The sequence below is a fragment of the Syngnathoides biaculeatus genome, chromosome 10, assembly GCF_019802595.1.
Source record: "Syngnathoides biaculeatus isolate LvHL_M chromosome 10, ASM1980259v1, whole genome shotgun sequence".
In the NCBI taxonomy this organism is placed as follows: Eukaryota; Metazoa; Chordata; class Actinopteri; order Syngnathiformes; family Syngnathidae; genus Syngnathoides; species Syngnathoides biaculeatus.
The window spans coordinates 27,272,529-27,294,183 of NC_084649.1; the positions used below are offsets into that span (position 1 = coordinate 27,272,529).

Here is a 21,655-nt window from a genome sequence, read left to right on the forward strand (position 1 = left end):
AACAAAATCACTTCCCGTAGTTGTCCATCAAATATTTCCGCAAATATGTGACGGCGGGTGAGTCGTCCACTTGGGTAGAGAGCGTGGCGACCTCACTTCAGAGACGCTGCCAGTCGCAAGCGAGCGTGGAAGAGTAAACTGCTGGGTCTGTTTGCTAACCAGAAGAGCAACCGCCATCAAAGCGTGCAAACATCCATCCATTGTCTTCGCCCCTTATCCTCACAAGGGTCACTGGAGTGCTGGAATCTATCCCAGTTGTCATTGGGGAGGGGGCGGGGTACACCCTCAACTGGATGCCGGCCAATTGCAGGCCACATGGAGACAGACAATAGTTGCACTCACAACCACACCGAGGGGCAATTTAGAGTGTCGGATTGTGATGTGGGAGGAAACCGGAGTGCCCACCCGGAGAAAAGCCACACAGGCACGGGGAGAACGTGCAACCTCCACACAGGCGGGGCCGGGGTCGAACCCGGGTCGTCAGAACTGTGAGGCCGACGCTTTAGCGGCTGCACCGCCGTGCCGGCCAGCGTGCAAACGTTCACCCCAAAATAAATGAACACGGTGGAGACTTCCCGCGACTTGTAAATACGTTCCCTGTGCACTGTTAAAGCGGGTAAAAAAGGCAAGAAGGTAGAAGCAATTACCATAACGCCGGCTATTATTTGGGCGGACTTTCTTCTATCATTAAAAATACCATTATTATTATATTATCATATTATTACCCTAACCCTTATATTATTATAAACCATTTGAGTTACCACCGCAAAATGGGGGAGGGAATTTGTCACAAAAGAAACCAATCAACTGCTTGCAAGGTGTTTCTTGCCACATGCAGTCCAAGTTTAAACCAAAAAACATTTAACAGAACCACATAACTTTCAAAAATCCGCTAATTTAATGCTAGCACACAATGCAAAACGTCATCATAAAATCTGCAATATTTTATGTTTAGCCCTCTTACATGCTTTAATCACATTAATAAAAACAAATTTTAAGTTCTCATTGTGGCCATATTTGAACAGAGAGGAAAGCAAATACATGTACATAAAATACTGCACTTTTTGCCGTCTCTGTGCGTTACTTGTGCCTTTAAAAGTCCGCGTGAGTCTCCGTGTGTGAACTGTGGTCCACATCAGCTCCTGTGCTATAAAGCACGGTGGAAAAACAAGCTACCGTGAGCAAGCAGGAGTTCGCTTTTAGCACACGCCTTTACCCATCTGAAGTTGAGTAAATAAGCGCCCCCCCTGGGCCACATTGTGCAGTACAACAATACTGGTGTCACCAGCGTTCGACACGTACGATCATGCAATTAGACATTTTACTCTTGTGTCAGTAACGGCGGGAGTAAGCGTGAGGGTTTAGTTGCCACGGCAACGACCCCCAGGGGTGTCTTTCATCTACAAGGACCCCCCCCCCCGCCCCCTTTCCGCCAGTGTTAACAGCATGCCCTTAAAAATAACATTTATCCCTCGGTGACCAGCAAGCCAGAGTCGGCACGACGTCATCGACTCATCTGCCGCGAACCAAGCGAGAGCGCCAAAGTCAGCAACGCGTCGTCAACGGCAAAAACGGAAACGGATCGCTGACGGAGGCAAAAAAAAAAAAAAAGGAAAAGATGCAACCCGGTGACAATCACGTGAGGAGAAAACGCGCACGAGCGCCAAACGTCACATTTCAGTCAGTTCTAAAGAGGCGCTCAAGCTTTTATGAAACACAGACAAAATAAAAGAGGAAATAAGACACCAAAGTAGATTATAGAACCCTCTTCCTGTCTGATGCCAGTTTTCTACTGCAATATACTCAATTAAAAAAAAACTATAACTTTGCAAGTGGAATGAAAAGTTAATTAAAAAAAAGGTAGCAGATGCGGCAACTCCGACCAAAACAAGTCTTTGTGCGGCTAACGTCCTGTTTGCTCAGTCACTTGTTACTAGGCGGATTTCAAAGGCCCACATTGCAAAAATGAAGTCACCCCCGAATATTTATATATCGACACAGCTTGTTTTCAATTCATGAAATCATTTAATTCCGTATAGGAAATGTAAATCCCTACCGTAATTCTACTGCAAGTCGTGTCTTTAACGGCCGCTGCAATAGTTAGCGTTAGCGCCGCCGCATTAGCACCACTGCCCTAGCATTAGCGCCACCATTTTAGCGTTAGCACCACCACATAACTCAGCCGCGCTAGCATTTAACTCCGTGTACCAAGGCGTATTCGCCAGGTGCGCTACGTAGCTCGGGAATTACGGTGTTCTGTATTGAATATGAAATATGCATGCAGATACGCATATTTACTATACGTCCAAACACAGCAGCACCTTTAATCAAAGTCATTCAGAGCTAATACTTTGATTAAAAAGACTCAAATCTCCAAAGAAATATTTCTAAAAAGCCCTGCGATGGATGATAATATTTTTAACTACAAATAATCTTATTAGCCCCATTTTTCCTCATGATATGACGACACGTTTTTACGGTTCGCAATTGAATCACGCAGCGTAATTATTGCCGAGTATCCTTTCACATGAGCATCGAACTGCTGTAAATTTTGCAGAAAATCACGGGCTGGGCAGAAAGAAGGAAAAAAAAAAATCATTTTAAGGATGATTTGCTCCACGGAGGGGGGAGGGATCAAAATCTCAGGAAAGAGGAGGAGTCGTGGGTGGGGGGGGGGGGCGTCAACCGTGATGCCGACTATCTCATCTATAAGCACCTGGGATTCATAACGCGCATGCAAATATTAGCCGCCGTCTGCAGCAGGAAAGCAATATTCACATTTGCTTTATTTGTAGCCTGGCGGGGCGGCGGCGTAAACTTGTTGGGAAGGAGGCTCGTTCATCTCTCGGGAGGTCCGGACCCACGAATTAAAGCCACGCCATCTAATTGTGGATAAGGGGAAAAAGAAAAGATGGATCATAATGGTTGCTCACTTTTTACTTTGCTTGCAAGGGTTTTTTTTTTTTTTTTTTCCTCTTTCTATGTACTCCGTTTTCGCCTTTGCACCAAGCTGCCACAAGATGGCGCCAAAGAAATATTTATACATTAGATGGGGCTTTGGCCTCTGCGCAAAAACAGTGAAAAGGTGACTTTCTTTGGGTAAAAAAAAAAAAAATACGTGAATAGTTGATTTCAAAAAAGAAGACAAGGATGGATGGATGGAGTCGTTAATAGTTAATAGTTGTAGCGCATTAGCATGTGCATTAGCATGACTCGACACATTTTAACCTTCCTCTGGCTCTACAAACTTTTGTTTCTCCCCCCCCCCATACATTTTTTGCAGCTTCGACGTAACCCCCAGAGTGTGATAGGACTACGGTTGCCGTGGCAACAACACACTTCTTCGGAGGCAGAACAGAAAGAGGGAGGCGGCCCTCGTCGCGCGGCGGCTCGTTCCCCGCGGTAAAAGCAGTGCCGGCGCTGGGCCGCCCGTTGATGAGCGCTCGTTAGCGGAATCAATCCCGGCGACGCTTTCAAACAGGCCGCGTTAATAATCAAACGCAAGCGCAGGTGTTGCAAATGCGTGATCCAATATTCCTTCAAACTCATTTGTTTTTAATCATTGCTCAAAACGAAAGGAATCCAAAGTCTTGGGAGTCGCGCATCGAGCGCTTCTTGCGTTTTGGTTTACCCCGGTTGCCACGGGCAACGGACAGTCACCCGGACGCTTCAGTAGGTACAGCTGCACGAGAGCCTGGTAGAAAAATGTATTCCGCTTTTATTAGTCGCGATGCGTCACATTGAATAATTGGACTCTCTTTGACGTCAACGTCGAGAACAATTCTCAACGTGCTGCTGTTAAAACTCTCAATCAAAATTGGCTAGAAATGGCAACACAGTGGTTAGCATTTCTGCCTCTCGGTCAGGAGTTCTGGGCTCGATTCCCCATTGGAACGTGTTTCAAGTTCTCCACGTTTGCCTCCAAAATCTTCACGACGCGCTTCTTGAACATTGTAAGCTGATGTTTGTCTGGCTGTACGTACAACTGAGTGGCCACCACTCCAGGTGGGATCCCGCTTCTATCAAAAAAAAAACGATTAAAAATGCTTAAATCAGTGGCATCTAACCCACGGCCTGTGGGCCAGAAGAGGCCATTCAGGGGCTACAATCCGGCCTGCGGGATGAAATTGTAAGTGAAAATCATACAAAAGAAATTTGGAGAATTATCATACTCCCGTAAAAAAAGTAATCATTTCTGGATAGTCATAAAAAGATTTAATTTTGAAACAAATTATCTGCAACCTTGTGTCCTAAAATACAATTAATATTAATTTTAAGCACACATTGTAATGGAAAAACTGATGCAAAACATTCAAGAAATCTGAGGTAGTTTCCTTTTGTAATTTCTTTTTATTTTTTTTATTCCTCTAATCTATCATCTTTGTTTTCTATTATTAAATCAGGTACGCTAACAACTTTTGACATCTCGTGAGGGTTTAGGTTGCCCGTGAACTGCGATTCCTTTGACAAGCCAGTCCTAAATTGAATGCGAGTGGGACTGTTTGTTTGACCCTTGACCCTAACGAGGACAAGTTCTCGTAGATATCGTCAGGAATGTAAGTCCATGATCCGGGGGTATGACGTGGCCGGTGCGTTTTGCCAGCAGCCGTTCTGATTTTTGATACTTTCACATAATGCGATTTGGAGGCAAATAACGGCGTCCACGCAGGAAGCGCAGGAGACTTGACACCGACTTTGTCTAATGTTCTCATTAAAAGGAAGGACGACGGACCGAGGAAGGAGCCGACCCAACCGTGAACTCATTTGCCGCCACTCTGATAAGACATAATAGCATCGCATCACTTTGGGCGCCGGCTCTGACAAACGGCCCGAGTTAAAGAGACCGCGGGCCGTCCCGCTTCCGTCTGAAATACAATTTTTTTTTTTTTTCTTTTGAGCTTCTCATCCGGGATGAAACGGAAAGTGCGCCGATACCTGTCCGTCCTCTCGGCGCGGTATAATGAGATGGATATCGCACGCCGTTCGCCGTAATGAAGCCGAAGATCTGCGGCTCCGAGCGGCAGTTCATCGCGAGGGCTCGATCAATTAAAGACAAACAGATGAGACCAAATCCCAAATCGCGCCCGATTGTGCGGCCAGGCAACAACGCGTTGACTTCCTGCGACGAGTGTGAAGGAACTCTCCGGTGTGGTGTCCGTAAAAGGCGATTACGTCGAAAGCCGAGGGCAGCCCCGAGACCTCCGACCGACTACTTAGTCTGTCCGGGGGAACGGCTGGAGACGGAGGCGGCCCTGCGTTCCCCGACTTGGCGACCGACGCAGACGTGAGTGCAGCGGATGCCGAAGGTCTCGCAACCCCGGCTCACGTCGCGCCTCTCCGAGGGTCTGACGGCAGGCGTGGCTCGCAGGGGGGGAACCGCAAGAAGAGCGCTTCTTCGGCAACTTGCTAGGCTACGTTTGATTTTTTTTTTTTTTTTTAAGTTTTACATTCAATCGACCACATCAACCCAACTGCCGGACCTACAGGAGATGTCGAATGTGCTGTGATACTGGAGCCAGGACCGGAGTTCCTCTGGAAAGAAAATGCAGTTGACCCCACTTCTTCAATTCTAGCTGTTCGAAGGTTCTTTGTATTTTTTTTTTTGGGGGGGGGGGGGGGGGGAGAGACTTACTTCTTCTTTTGTTTTTCATAGAAAAATTCATTTGCAGTTTTGTTTTGTTTTTTTTTGCCTGGGCCAAAGCCATGTCTGACATACAAGTAATGCTTTGGCACCACCTTGTGGCACCTTGAAGAGGAGTTTCTTTTAGTCCACACCATGTCCTTATCTAATAAAAATGTGCATTGCCGCTGACATCACGTAGCTTCCCAATTTCTCTTCCGTTATCTTAAACGGCGCAAAAACATTTGTAGACTCTCCATAACAACGTAGTCTCGCAGTTGGGACGTATCACTTCAACGTTCTACCTTGACACGAATTACGACTTTCCTACTAGGCGGGGCTTTGGGAACATCTGAGGGCAAAAAAAAAAGAGAGCATAAAAATATGCTAGTGGTTTTTCAATGAATAGCTACATTTGTGAAGAGCCAACCACAACAATTTACCGTAAACAAACATGAAACAACATCATAATTTTGTCACGGACTTAACGGTTCCATACGACCAGCGGCGGCCTCCACATGCAGACATTTGGCCATCGGCCAGCTTTTGCCGGGAAAAGGGGAGTCCCCCGCGTCCCCCGGCCGAGGCCGGCAGCCGCCTCATGCGATTACGAACATCGACTCCGGAGTAGATGGGACCAATTCGTCTGCTGTCCGACCAGTCGCGGCAAAAATGTTTGGAAACGGGACGTTTTCAACGGCATCGGTACTGCAAAAACAAAAAAAATGGACTCGTACCGCGAGCCTTTTTCCCATTAAAGCGCCAGAGAAAGTGGGCAAAGCAAAGAAACGAACGCTACGACTGAGCGACGGTCTGGATTGGAACTGGGTTTTGGGAGAAATTCCCAGTCCGATTTGAGAAGCACTTCTTCCCATGTGACCAGTCACGTTGAGCAGAGTGATGGATCAAACGGGGAATTGATGCGACAGAACCTATTCACCAGACGGCAAATAATATCAGGAATGCCAGACCGGACCGGGACAAAGCAAACAATTGCGCTGTCCGACTCCTCCGTCCTCCGTTGTAACGCAATTATAATAACTGTCAACCCGGATCAGTTCACTGGCTTCAGCTCACGTAAGTCAATATGTTTCGATAAAAACGTTGGATTGGAAAACCGGGACTCTTGACGGAGAAAGTACAAGCGAACAACCCACCCCCCCACTTTCCTCCCCCAACGAGCAATTTACAGTCAACAGAGTTGCATCATTTTTAATTTTTTTTTTTTTTTTTTTTGTACTGAGGAAAAACAAAGTTCCATTAAAAAGAAACGTGTACTCGGTCGGTGTCCCTGAACACCCCATGAAGGTCCGGGCCAGCTCTGACTCATCAAGTAATCAGTCGGTAATCTCGTCTGCGTTGGCAGTTTGCGGGCAATCCGTCTCCAGACTGGACCCAAGTTTTGGAGAGGCTCATTCACGCTCCTAAGTGAGCGGAGTTCTTATCACCCGGAGCCTCAGACTCCTCCCGTCAGAATCCTCAAGCGAGACGAGCTCGGGAGCAGCGGGAGGCAGAACGAGGCCCTCGGTGGAGCTTCTGCAGTCGCCCCCGTTGACACGATGATACGGCCGCAATGCGCCGCGGTTAACCGTCTTCCGCTTCCATCCACGCACTGTCTCTCTAGCTCGCGCCTTACCCGACACCTGACACGGGCTTCTCGCCCGGGCCGAGTCGGGCGAGAGATTACCTCGCCGTATCTCCGGCTGCCACTCGCTGACCGTAGCGTTCATACAAGAGACAAGCGTGGCCGTCTCGCTCTCTGTACCTGGAAGATAGGCCGCCGCCGCCGCCGCCGCCATCTGCCTCGAACGTTTTCTACGGAAAAAAGAATGTCCTGTATTTTCATGTGAGAATAATAACGACGCACGGGTTGAGCTGGTTCGGTGCGCAACACGTATTTGGCTTTTTCTTTGCTCCCTAGAGCCATTGGGTAGGTCGGAAGCACGAGCGGAGGTATTACGGTAGTAGAGAACTTGGGTGGATCCACAAGATCCGTCGGTAGGTAGGCAAGCAGTTGATTGCTAAACAAGTCGGGAACCTGATAGCTATGAAGTTAGGTGGGTAAACAATTAGGCGGGGTCGGCGCCGTAGGTAGGTGGGTAAGCTAGGCGGGTAGGTAACGTGGACGTGAGACGCTGACTTAGACAGCCGGGAAGACGGCGGGCGGTAAGTCCAAGGCCGACACAAAGTCGTCCAGTCCGGTCCGCTCACGAGGACGCCGTCGAGCTCCCGCGATTCTTGTAGTTTGGTTTTGATCCCGTCCGTTCGGCGGAAGAGCCTCATTCCTCCGAGCCAATCCATCCAGAAACTCTTTAACGGCCCGTGGCAAGAATTTCGACGATGGCGTCGGGGCAGAGGCAGAAAATCTCATCACTCCGTCAACGCTTTATGTGATCTCAGTTTCACGACGGCGAGCGTTAGCGTCGAGTTTTCAAGTTTCAACACGACGGGCAGAAACGTCTTTGATAGCGAGCGATTTGTCGGGCTTCGGCGTGCGCACATCATTTACACCTGCGAGTCCCCGGTGCCGCTGTCCTGTCAGGAACTCGGGTAACTATGGCAACAGCAGCTCGGGATGGTAGGGAAAAAAAAGGGGGGCAAGTTGGAGACTTCGCTTTCAAGTGGGTTTCTCTGCTCCTTGCTCAGCGAGCCCCTTGAAATGTTGGTCCTCAAACCGGGTCGCACGGATCCCCGGGGGGTCCGCACCCGTAGTTTGGAGAAGCACAAAATTATTTTCCAGAAATGTCGTCATATTTTTCAAAGGTGGATGGAGACCGTTATAAAAATTGTCAATGACCCCACAAAGATTTTGTCACTGGTCAATTTCCTCCCCCCCCCCCCCCAATAGAATCTGTAATGTCAATCCAAAAATATTCACCTAAAAATGTTAATAATCATGAGCATAGACAATAAACCTCGTGATGATTGAAACTAGATTTTTTTACTACTAAATTATTTGCTAGTTTTTTCATGCCAACGAAACAAACAAAAAAATTCCATTTAAATGCTGTCATCATACCACAGAAATCAAATTCCCTAACATGAAAAAAGTAACATATTAACATACATATTTTTTTTTTTGCCAGAAAGAAAAGGCATGCAGGTATTTTTTTGGAGAGAATGTTTTATTAGAAGGAAAGCATCGTTTACCAATTATAATGCATAACCATGAAAATAACGTTTCTGTATTTTTCCAATTCACTTGTTAGTATGACTTTATTATAATAACTATTTTTTCCTTCAAATTACAACATTCCTGTTCTATCCTGATTTTTTTTTTCTTGTGAATTATGATTGACAAGATATACTGTATATACATAAACACACAAGCTATAATTACTTTTTTCCCTCTCTGAAAAATCCGCATTTGTTATCGTCATAGTTGAACTTTTTAATTCGTATGACAAGCGGCCTTTTAGTTTCTGTTTTTTAATTGGCATAAGAATTACGAGCCAGTCCTTGGAAAAAAAAATTCCTCCCCACCCAAAAAGTTGGTGAATCTGCGCCCACAGCAAGAATTTTTGACATCAAAGAGCAATTAGATGTTGTCGCGCTGGAAGGTCACTGGAACGGAGCCTCATAAATACGCTCTTAAGGGATAAAACCGCTAACTTTGCAGATCCTTGAGGGGGCCGCTATCGTGGTTGTAAACGGATTAGCGGCGCAAACATCCGCGTGCGCGCTAAAGCGTGCTACCGGCAAGCCGTTTACGCTCTGCCTCGCGACGCCCGTGATGCTAATTCCCGTCGTTCCCTGATCATGCTGCTGGGAATTGGAAAACAAAAACATACCCCCAAAAAAATACAAAAATCTAATCAAGGAGGCGATCTTAACGCCGAGCGACAAAGAACGAACGGCGAATCTCGGAGCGGCTGATTTATTTATGGCGCGGAAAAGAAATGGAAGGGAGGGAGCGATGGAGGGAGTCGCGGGTTTTGACACTAAACGGCGTCGACAGGCCCCATCAAGGCGGCCCGAGTGCGAAGCGCGACAAAAGGCGACGGCGTCGGCGCGCGTGTGGAAGTGACAGGTGTTTAGCTCCGAGTAGTCGGGATTTCAAAGTCGGCCGGAGCCCTCGGGAAAAAGCTCCGACCTCAACTTCGCATATGGGGAAGCCAAACGGCCTCGGACGCCTGACTAGGAAAACGCAAACGTCAAATCGCAAAACGAGCCACGCGGCAGGTAAAAGGCTTCTCGACTCGGGAGTTGCAATACGGCACGACATTTTTTCCCCACAAGTCAATGCCAGTGACGAGTAATCGCTCGAGTACTCGGCGATACCGATACACTTGCAGTTGTGATACATAAAATGTAAAGGCGCACGATGACAGTTGTGAACGAGATCAGACTCTCTCTCTGAAAGACGATCATTCACCAGTGTAGCGCCAACTAGTGGCAAGGAGGATTTACTCAGATTTTTTTTTTTTTTTTTTTGAAGGTGTAATTTGTAACGCAAATTATCTTATCTAGATGAAAATACATATCCCGTTCGATGCTTTTAGTGTTTTTTTTAATGAAAGTCTGCAAACTTCGACCAAGTTTCTCTTACCTGCAAAATGACTCATTTTGTGGGCGGACTTCTGACATCATAAAATCTGGGACGGGCTGTTTTGGAACGACAATAAGATGGGAGTATTTTGTATTCACGCTTAAGAAAAAAACCCCAATTCGTTTCGAGAATTTATCAGTGATTGTAAGCTGAAACCAATCCGTAAAAATGGTGGAAGACGTGTGTGGTTCCATTTTGTCGCAATTCCAATCATACTGATCACAGTTTACGTTATTTTCCCAAAGACCCGAGCCTCAGAAGACCGTAGGTAAGGTTTGTGCAAATGAAGAGAGCTCATCTTTCCAAACCGGGTCAGCACTCTGCCATATGTGGTGAACATTTCACCCCGGACTCTTTTACTGGCGGATTCGTGTCTGAGACGGCTTTTAAATGTAAAAAAAAAAAAAAAAAAAAAAAAAAAACTGTTAAAACCTGTTGCAGTGACACAGATCGCTGTTGCTCAAGGGACAAAACTTGGATCGGCGCTGAACCTGGACACGTTTCAACAAGCCCCCCGACCCCCCCAAGCAAAGTACCAAAAATGCGGAAAGCTTTTGTTAAAAGACAAGTTGCGGAGGTATGTATTTTTTTCCCCTGAAAACGTTGAACATTGTTTATGTGGTTGAACGATAGAAGGAGAACGTTTTGGTGCAATAATAAGCATTTTACACGCAAAGTAATTATCGCGTACCAAATCACTAAATACACGTCAAAACAAGACTGAAAACTTTGTTTATACATTCAGGATATCGAAGCCTTTACTATTTATCAGTTTACGACGAAGTAAACCAAACAAGAAGTTCACAAACGCAGAATTTCCTCCACGATGGGTCTGACTGCTGTGTCGGCTTCTTCACGGCCAAATTCCAACGCGTGTGCCATCTGACTGCCTCAAAACCTTTGACGCCCTTCATAATAAAGCTCGGATTCCTCACCGTCTTCGTGGGACCCTTCAGAATAATGTTCAGCGCGCGAATTATCGGAAAATTCGTCGGCGCTCCTCCAGTGCATTCCCGCGGGATCCGTGTTGTTGTCTCAACGTCCTACGTCAGGCCCCCGATCGGCTGTTTCCGCAGACACAGCAAAGGGCGATCATTTGTTGCAGGTCATCGAAAAATAAAAATATGCGTCCTTCATAACGGATTGAAGATTCGTATTCCGCATAAAAACTCTTTGATATTAGCAAAAAAAATTCCACTGGGGTCTTGACATGCACTTTAAGTATCGGTGGGTGGTCATCGCCTGCTTTGACAAGTACCTTGAAACAAGTCTGGAATCGGTTCTTGCCCATCCGTCGTTCTTGATTTTTTTTTAGAACCCCCTGGACTGGTCAACAGCCCATCGCAGGGCGCAACGTAGAAAAAGAATCATTGAAACTTTGGCATAAAGGAAATAATTGCTGAGTTTCATTTCAAAAATAAAGTCGGCCGACAACTTTGAAAAGAACAGCTGTGATAACGCCGGCGCTCTGGGGGCAATCTTGCCTCTGACATCAGCAGCCCGTGGGAGGAGGAGAGGCCAAGTCGCTACCTGCTCGCACGGACTCGCTTTCTGCCGCTTGGCGCCATGGCAACAACAACAAATCATTCCGATACTTTCAAGGGCGAGAGCGCCGGCGTGAGCGGAGTCGGCGCGGGCGTCTCGGATCCGCGCTCGCCAACGGTAGCTAATGAGCTCACGCCGAGACGTTTGCCAAATGGCAGCTCGTCAGACCACCCCGGACGGGACCGACGCTTCCGTCGGAGCGCGTGAGAGGCCGACTTCAGGCTGCTGTATTCCCGAAAGGTGGGGTTCTCCAACCTTTTTGGGGTCCGGGGAACCCCGACGCGAGGATCCTTCACCAGACCCCCACCCGCCTCATCCAAATAGGAATTAAACTACCGTGTGCACATGGAAATGCCATGGGAATTATTTGCTCAACCTACATCTTCATTGCAGCATCAAATTCAGTTGAATTCCATTCAATATTTCGTCATGATCGCTAAATATGGCCACAGCAATCCAACAACAACAAAATGTGCACAAATTAATGATGTCCACTCGGGGTCGCCGTGCTCACCTTCCACGTTATCTGTGACTTTGAGTGTGTGCGGCTTTAAAAGGCAGAGCCTGCCTCTGTGAGTGAGCGACTGAGAATGTACAGTTGAATGTATAAATGCCACAAGATGCCATCTTTTTTTTTTTTTTTTAATTTTTAATAGATTAGGCTATGGCTTGACCGTATGAAGCTCCACCCCTCACTTCAACAGTTTACTGGCGCCAAGATGGAGGCCAACCAATGTTTTTTCTACTATTTCCAAAAATTCTGCTGATTCATGGACGCCAAACTGCAAATATTTGGTGGTTAATTGTACAGGCATGATTTTATGTACATTTTTTTCATGCATTTCTACGTTCAAGTTTTATGTAAATTTCAATTCTGAAGGAGTGTAAAGCTTATAATATATATATTGTCCCAGATTTTCACCAAAAGCGGGCAGGCCTAAAATGTATGACACAGACACACACACACACACACACACACTAAAAAGCACTGTAGTTAACCAATTTGTACATTGAAATAGAAATGTTACAAAGTTATCTGCATATTATTTAGTGGCAGCACCCCCCCCCCCCCCCCCATTTAAAGTGATGATCACGGTGGGATATTTTTTGCCAATCGGGCAGCTTCTCATTGTCTGCGCGTTGAAGCGCATCGCGGGGGCTGAGGCAGCAGCGCCGCACGGGAGAAGATTCGATTTGAACCGGTTTAGCCCGCTCGCAATTACACATTACGGCCCCGCACCATTCATGGGGGGGGGGGGGGGGTTTAAAAGCGTTTGCTTGGTGAAAGTTCCACCCCCCCCCCCCCCCTCCAGCCAGAAAACCGCCTTACAATCTATAAACGTACTCACACGCACGCGTTGCATCGGCAATTTTCTCATCTAATTTTCCCTTAATCATCACTCTTAACGTCGCTTCCCCTCGTTGCGCCTTCGGGGCGGCGCCGTCTTGAGCATCTATGAGGAAGCGCGGCTTCCGGGTGGCTCGGGTTTGTGTGGGATTGCTAGAAAATGTCACACAGAAGGGCAAAAAGTGGCACGCTGGTGGATTTGTAGTATGGTTTTTTTTTTTTGGGGGGGGGGCATGGAGACGGAAAACTGAGGCGGGATGACGTCATTGTCGGAGTTCAACGTCGACTCCGTCAAGCATCTTCACTCGACTTTCAGTCAAAGGCAAAACAGTTCAGACCCCCCCCCCCCCCATTGATGAATGCAGGTTTGATCACGCAAAATGTATTGCGCCATATATTATTTGCTTTGTAATTATTTCATACATTGCTAATACGGGGAATTGTCGGTTTAAAAGGGTCTCGACCGAAGACGTTTCGACTTTACAAAAAAAAAAAACCGAAGCGTCGTTCTTCGATTTGTCGCCGAGATGGAACGATGACTGACGTTACGGATGGAGGGTCCGAATCAACGTCGGCTTAATATCAGCCTCACGTTCGTTAAAGTCAAAGGGACGGCTTTGAAGGAGCAGAGGAGGAATTTACCGCTAGCAACGGCTACCTGCACCTGCACCTGCACCTGCACTGAGCTGAGGCCAGTTTGACTTTCTTGACATTCTTCACCATCCCAGCCTCCCTTCCCTAATAGTAAGTGAAGCATCTTATATATTTTTTTTACTTTAAATGTTTGTTTTTTTTTAATTTGAAGTACCAATACCCATCCATTTCTGAGCCGCTTATCCTCACGGCCCGATACAGGAACGCTCGAGCAAATCCAAGCGATCATCGTAAATTTTGAATTTAACAGTAAAATCAGACTCAAGTCGAAATCTGAGTCAAGTCGCTGGTGTGGGAACGGATCTGAGTCGTAGACCGAGGACTCCCTGTACTGTAAAAATTTATAACGCCACAAAACCAATGCTTGAGCCCCTATATGATGTTTTGCGTTGTTTGTTAGCATTAAGCTAAACAGACCATCGAGGCAATGCTATATGGTTGTTTTCAAGGTTTAATTCATTGTTGTTGAATATTAATATAGAAATGGCTCATTTCTCAAAGCACGACTGCACACATTTCCACCGGTGGATGGTTAACAATCCACAAACGGCGTGTTGGCAAATTTGCACGAAACGGTTTGTAGCATCCCAATTGGCAGTTTAGCTTTCAAAAATCAATGTTCAGTTTTTGTCAGATCATAAAGGAAGTCAACGATGGCACTGCTGTATTGTTTGAGCGGTGGTCATGTGCAGATTCGAACCGGAGGCCAAACCCGCCCGAGGCGTCACGTACCTTTTGAAAAGCAAGCGGCTCCCTGCTTTGACGATGCAAATCAACGCGTTTGTAGCCGAGCGGTTTCATCACCAAAATCAGAGAGCGACTCCTTCAAAAGGAGCTCAGGTGAGGCTTTGGCAGGCGTGGTCCTCGCAGTCGTTTCAGGCATTCATTATTTAGCCCGTCTAAAAATACATCAGAGGCCGCCTTTTTTTTTTTCCTTGCAGCTCGAGTCGCTCGGTGTCATCTAAGCTGCGGTTTGATCACAAATATCCGCGAAAGACGCGGTGGGTTTCGTGAGCGGCGTACCTGAAAAACAAAATACTGTTTACTGTTTTGTTTCGGCCATTTGCAGACGGGCAGCGGACGGGACGCCTCGCAGGCCCGCGACTCAAGACGGCGTCCGTGGAATCGAACGTTCTGCGGGTCACAGATCGGACAGCGCCGGTGGTTCATCGCATCGAGGCGAGAAGACGCCGCAAATGAAGCCTCGACAATCTATTAGACGCGCTGGCGGGGGCGTCCGGACCCCCTGACACAAACGAGGGCGACGCCGAAGCGTACCAAACGGGCAACTGTCATCGTTTAGAAAACCAGCAGAGCTTTTGTCTTTTCACTTGTTTTACTGATTTAATTTTTGAGGCAGGCGGAACGGTGGATCAGCTGGCAAAGCGTCGCAGTTCCGAGGTCCCGGGTTCAATCCCGGACCCTGTCTGTGTGTGGCGTTTGCGTGTTCTCCCCGTGCCAAAAACCTGCAACAGTAACTGGACACACTAAATTGCCCCAAGGTGTGATTGTGAGTGCGACTGTTTGTCTCTGTGTGGCCTGCGATTGGCCGGCGACCAGTTCAGGGTGTACCCCGCCTCCTGCCCGACGATAGCTGGGATAGGCTCCGGCACTCCCCGCGACCCTTGTGAGGATAAGCGGCAAACAAATTGGATGGATGGATTTTTGAGGCCTGACCAAAGGGCCGATACTGATTCCGATATTTGGAAAAATATTTGATGATAAAAGCTGAATCAGCCAGTTGAGTTAGGCAATATATCATGAATGTTTTTTTTTTTTTTCACCAATTGAATTATAGGCAAAATATTTATTTGCTTTCCAATATAGTGTTTGTTTACCTTTACAACAGAGAGTGGGGGTGGGGGGGGTGGAAAAGCCTCCAATCATCCTCTCGTGTGAGCAGAGTATGCTGCTGACCACTGCAACCCCCCACCGGCCCTTTTCGAACAGTCTTGGGTCTAATGGAGCGCGCGTGCGAATCGGGAAAAGCACGCCGGAAGCGGCGCACCAAAGGCGGAAGGCCTCCGTCTAAAATCAACACCAGGCCGAGAATCCATTTGAGATGCGCAACAGACGAGTTTGTGTCGGTCTGGGCCCGCTTTCGCTCCCGCACTTCTCCGCGCGCCCTCCCGGCGTAAACGCATTAAGAGCTGCGAGTAAGAAAGGAAGTGGCTTCCCTCTTCGCAGGCATCGCTCGACTGAGCTGCTCTTTGACTGCGGGGCAAGTGCTCGGACTGGCGCCGAAACCTTCGCTTAAAAGTTCCCCCGCGGCCATGCGATGCGATGCGATGGCGGGCGGGCGGGCGTCGGACGGACACGATGCGCCCGAGCGCGTCGATGAAAGAAAAAAGGAGGACAGCCGGGCAAAAGACGAACGAAAGCGGGAGCCGGAGTCAACACGCTCCAGCGGGTCTGCGGCCTGCCACCTCACATCACCCCGCTGACGCTTGAATGCGCCGCGGCCAAAATGCAGCATGGAGGTCTCGAATGCACCACATGAACATTTGGACCGGCCGATATGATTCATTCGTGGACAGGAAATGGGTCGTACGATTATTGTCCTCTGTTTGGCTATGATGAATTGCTCAACCCTTTTTATGAACATTTCGTACTACAAAATAAACTAAATATGGACGATGACTGGTCGGTTTTTGCTGCAAAGCCGATAGCAGATCAAAAGTGGAAAAAGTTGGATCGGGGCGTTCCTCGATTAAAACGGAGCATTCGTATTTTATACGGCGGAGATGAACCAAATCAAGTGAAGAAGATGCCCATTTGCGTCTCTCGTTTTCGTTGAAAAGCATTTTGACAAATAATAAAACGAGACGACGTGAATCCGCATTTTTTTTATAAAGGCCGTCAAGGTGTAAAAGGAGCTCTGGCAAATGAGAGTCCAGTGGCGCGGAAGCAACGCGAGGTGCGATTTGGGCTAGCGCGGCCACCTCCACAAGACGACGCAGACGTCAAAACGTTCTACGGCTCGCTCACAGGCTTGAGCAGGTCCCGCTGGAGGGATTTAAACCGGTCGGTGGAGGAAGGCGCCGCCAATGCGGAGCATCGTCATCATCATTAAACAACTCCAAGGCAATGCGGAGGCGACGTGCGTGCTCAGACACGACGGCGAACTCGCCTCTTACCGTTCAAAAGGGATAACTGCTAACGCTCCAAACGACGGACGACTCCCAAACTGTGCCGAGTCGGGACAGGGTCTCGTCCGCCAGCAAGCGGAGCCGACATTTGTCGAGTGTTTCGTGGATTCGACGTACTGTCGCAGTCAGCTGCAGAAGTATTTGTCGTTTGTCACAAAGGATGTAGAATTCCCACCTGTGAGTACTTCCGAATTGTCTGGCCACATGTGTCACTGCACCGTTCTTATTCAAACATTCCCGAAATGGTTCTAATCACCATATTTAGTCTAAATGTATGTTTTTAACAAATAAAATGAAATAATTACTTGGCTGTAATCATACCTTCACGAGCACGATCGCTCGACTTCAAAATACTAAAATCGGTACAGAGTTAGGTTACGCGGACGCTTAAAGAACGAAATTCTGTCGCCGAGTCCAGTGGAACCGACGGACACAAAGACTTTCGCGCGGGCTCGATGGAATATGTGGGGAGGGGCCCTCAAACACATCCGTGAACATCAGCAGTTCGCCCCCGGCCCCAAATGGAGTCCCGAGCGCCAATGGGGCGTGTCGGGTTTGAGTCCCGCTGGGGGCGACGCAACGCAGACGCCGTCACTCATCGTCCACGTTGGGAAACAAATGGAAGGGAAAGTCGGACGCGATGACACGGAGACACTTCCGGAGGTCAAACGTGGCGCTCCGGTCCTAAGCTCCGCAGCTAACGGGCGGATGCAGAAATATCGCATCAAAAAGGAATCAAACGGATACGTGATCGATTTGGCAGCCAGCGAAGCAGCACAAAGGTGCGTTGTGTGTGGAAGCGGCGTTGAGTCGTTAACTTCAAAGTCCATTTAAAATGGACTGGTGCAGGTTCTCAGCCTTTGGGCCACTTTCCCGTTCGTTCGGTGATCAGACCAAGTGGCACGTTTTCCAATTTCACATTTTTCTCTACGTCTCTCTTCAAAACCTCGGTGTTCATCTTTTTATAGTGACAATTAAATCATCTTCCACGAGTTAACAGAAGGTACAATCAACCCCGTCCATGCTCGGGATGCACCCATCTGTACTCATGCTCATGAAAAGCCTCATGATACTACGATTGCGGTGTATCAGCCCGTCATGTACGATATCATTTCGTCCTCCCTGTTCATATTTGTCGAGTCGACGACACGCGCAGGAGAACGTCGAGATTTTGACCCCATTAAAAAGCGAAATCAGACGCTGGCCCAAAAAGAGATGACAAAAATCATGATGTGAATAGAACATGAGCGTTCAAATCAAATCTCATAACTTGTCTGACAGCCAACTGAAAAAGGCCTCCAGCCGTCTGGGCCGAGCCGCAACCGGTTGGGCCGCATTGTTCTCAAACACAACGCGGAGGCCGAGCGCGCAGACGAGCTTTAGCTCGGCGCCGAGCCCGACTTCAAATCGGAAGAAACGCTCTCGCGCCGGCCGTCGTGAGAAAAACCTCTCAGAATCCGTGGCGCCAACTTTCCAGGAGACAAAGTTAGCTGGTTGTTAGCGAACGCAGCCTAAAGAGTGCAAGAACAACCTGCTGCGTTTTAATGACGTAAAAGTGAAGGTCTTTCCAGGTCGGAAATATCAACAAAGTCGTCGATAAATACTCTTTGCCTTTCATCGGTCGCCGTCAAGACTCTTCAACCGTAACGACAAGTGACACTGGCAAAAAGTGCTCCGAACACTTTGTCAACGCTGGAGCGCTTGCAAATGGACCAAAAAGGCAAGAATTCTCCAGGCAAGAAAAACGCCACATTTTTCGCGGGCGTTACCCTGTCGGGAGCAGCGAAAATGTCCAAATACTTTTACTTAAGAAGGTTTACAATTGTCAAAAGATGCAACAAAAATGCGGCGACAAAGCACTAGTTTTGTCTGGCCTTACTTCATCGTGGTTCCTTGCCACCAAGGTGGCGTAAAAGCACTACTTTTGTCACAATGAAACTCCTCAATTGACCTCAACATGGTTCCTTGGCAACAAGATGCCGCTAGATGTCGGCCTGAGCACAAAAACAGCAGGTGAAGATGGGAGGATACGTAAAAAAAAAAAAAAGAACAGTGAATACGCGAGAAGCATTTACGATGGCATCAGATTCGTGCTCATTCTTCTCAAAGATTAAAGCTCGGTAAAAAAACGACAAACCATATTTAAGTACAGGCGGGTTGTGATGTCATAAACCCCCACGCTGGGCTTATTAAACGTCTGCTGGCTCGTCAGTGAACATTAAGCAAAAACAATCAGAATGATGAATGACAGACAAAGGAAACTCGTTCTCGGGCGGCGACGTCGTTACAGACGCGGGCGGAGGCGCGTCCTTGATGTACGCCATCGTGAAATTATATCGGCCTCTTGGTCCGCTTCGGACACGCCCGCCGCATCTTTTTTCAGCCGTAATAAACTCGGATTTCTCCGCCATGACACTGCGTAAATAAGCTTGGACAAATACAGTGCAGGGGGGCTTTGTTTTGGCCACATACAGTGTATGATATATGCATATTTCGTACAGAACAGTAATGAAATTGCAAAATGACAGTGTATATAAATAGCCAAACTTAGGGCAACATCGGTGGCATATTCATGTTATAGACAGCAGTGATTTGTAAAATTAATGTCTATGAATAATGAAGCGAGCGCGACGTGTTTATTTGAGAGGAAGCCACGCTATTAAATCTTCATAAATGACTCCCTCGTTCAATATGTAGACGAGATGCGTCGCGAGCTCAGAAATTAGGCGCGCGGGGGGGGGGGGGGGTTGGGGGCTTCACGAGCGGATTTCTGAGGTCGTCAGCGAACAAACGGCGCCGGCGCGGAGTCACGCGAGGCGCTAAATGAGGAGCTAATATTTTTTAATTTGCCCAAAGTCGCCGTAATTCCTGCCATGTCGAGCGGGAGGAGCGAAAAGCCTTTCGGGCCCGGACGCTGCCGGCGGTTGCGCGGGAAAACCCCAAAGTTTTGGGACACTTGTGATTTGTATTTGGTGGCCGTATCCAATACTTGCTGCCCCACAAGTGAAAATACTTTGCTTGCCTTTCAAGAAACTGGTCCACACACTCTGAGCCCCGCTTCTGTCGCTAGAAGCATCTGGCTCGCTCTCCTCCGAGGTTGTCATGGTAACAAAGGCCACTCTCGCCATCGGTTGCACGGAAGAGCGGGCGGGGTAAGACGTCGATTCATTTTCAAGTTGTAGCATGTCACAGATGTGTCATGAAAACGATGAAATGATCTCTTGTGGGATTATCATCAGTATAATGAATTCAACTCAAAGGTAAATGACGGTAAATGATTGGTCAGCAGCCAAACGCAGGGCACATGCGAGCGTTTGACTTCGCTGGCGTCACACGAATCTCGAATTTTACTCGCAAAGTTCAAAAATGGGACGTCTGCCTCGAGACGTCACGTTCAAAGCTTACGTTTGATCCTCTGTGGTGTGAATGACACCGAGAGCAAGACGCCTGTTGCTGGTTTCCAGGCGAGAGGACCGCCCCCTCCCCCCCCCCCGCATGCATAGCAGGTCCCCCCCCCCCCCCGCGGTATCCCGGCAGCTTGTTCCGCTCTCGTTCGGAGGAACGCGGCCGTACAAACGGACGGTTACGCAAGGGCGTTAACGAGCGCCACGCGTCCGTCCATCTGCTCGGCCCCTCGTCGGCCTGTAATCAGATTAGGCCGCGGGTAGGGGTCGGCGGGGCTCGCCGGCTCCTGCGAGGCATCTGTATTAACAGCGAGCGCCGGTGGGGGTGGGGTGGGGGGGGTCCCATGGGTGCTAGCGAACAGACGGATTGGTGCATACGTGTGAAGAATCGCTGCAGTCCAGATTATTCACAGTTGTTTTTTTTTCATTGCCGTAATCTCGTCGTCAGCGCTCCTCCCTCCCGGTTCCGAGGTCCGAATCTCCGTCCCGACTTTGTGATCCTTCCACTCCCGCTTCCTTCGTCCCGATGTGCCTTGCTCTCGGCCGGCCGGTTTTGCGCGCACTCCAAACTCCGTCCCGCCATCCAATTGCGCGGAGATGACGAGACTCTCGACGAGCAGATAACCCGGAGACCCCGGCGGCCTCAGGCCCGTCACCTGACGAAGGAGCCCTGCGTGTTCGGGTCTGATGTCTCCTTGACGTTCAGCCGCACGCTGATGCCGAAGCTATTAAAGGTCCCGCCAAAACCGGCCGTTTCCCATCCGCCCAACGTGGGTTCGGCTGCCGACTGAAAATCGGCCAATGGGGGCTGAGGTCAAACGGCTATATGCTAAAATTATGACTAAATCAACATTCGACAGATTTCCATTTTTTCGGGTGATGTGTGGGGTCAGAAAAAGAAGTCATTTTTTTGCTGATTTCTGAACTCCGATAATGATCACATGGTGTCGTGTTTCCGTTTCATCAAATTTGCATCCGGCACAAGCTAAAATGAGCTCAGATTGTCGATTATGACGAGTTTAAATGCTGAAATTTTCAATGCAATTAGCATCAAAGTCGGAGCCGTCGAAGCGCAGCGGTCAGAGAAAGCGCTGATCGGTTTTTAATCGTATCCGGCACGAGTTGATTTCGGAGCTCTAATGGGAAACGATTATCTGCTGAAATGCTTCAATTTGAAAGTCATTTTTAACGCAACTGGAAGAGGTCAATTGTCGATATCGGAGAAAGGAGACGTGGCTTGCTCGAAGGGAAATCAAACGTGTCCGTTTTCAACTTGACGCCGACAACTCTTGCGGGAGCACAAAGTCGACCCGAATCTAATTTGATTCTCTCCAAGATGTCGGAGTTCCAAACTTAAAGCCATCAACCGTGTCTGAACGCTGGTCA

The 21,655-nt window shown here is 48.2% G+C and overlaps 1 protein-coding gene and 1 long non-coding RNA gene across 5 annotated transcripts in view; both read right to left on the bottom strand.

The window, feature by feature from the left end:
• Positions 1-21,655, bottom strand: part of LOC133508084 (membrane-associated guanylate kinase, WW and PDZ domain-containing protein 3-like) — a 118,077-nt gene that overhangs the window by 83,765 nt on the left and 12,657 nt on the right. The window lies entirely within an intron of this gene.
• LOC133508086 (uncharacterized) lies at positions 5,610-14,717 on the bottom strand. Its single transcript, XR_009796975.1, has 2 exons — positions 14,449-14,717; positions 5,610-7,435 (listed from the first exon to the last, which is right to left on the bottom strand). It is a non-coding gene; the product is annotated as an uncharacterized LOC133508086 (long non-coding RNA).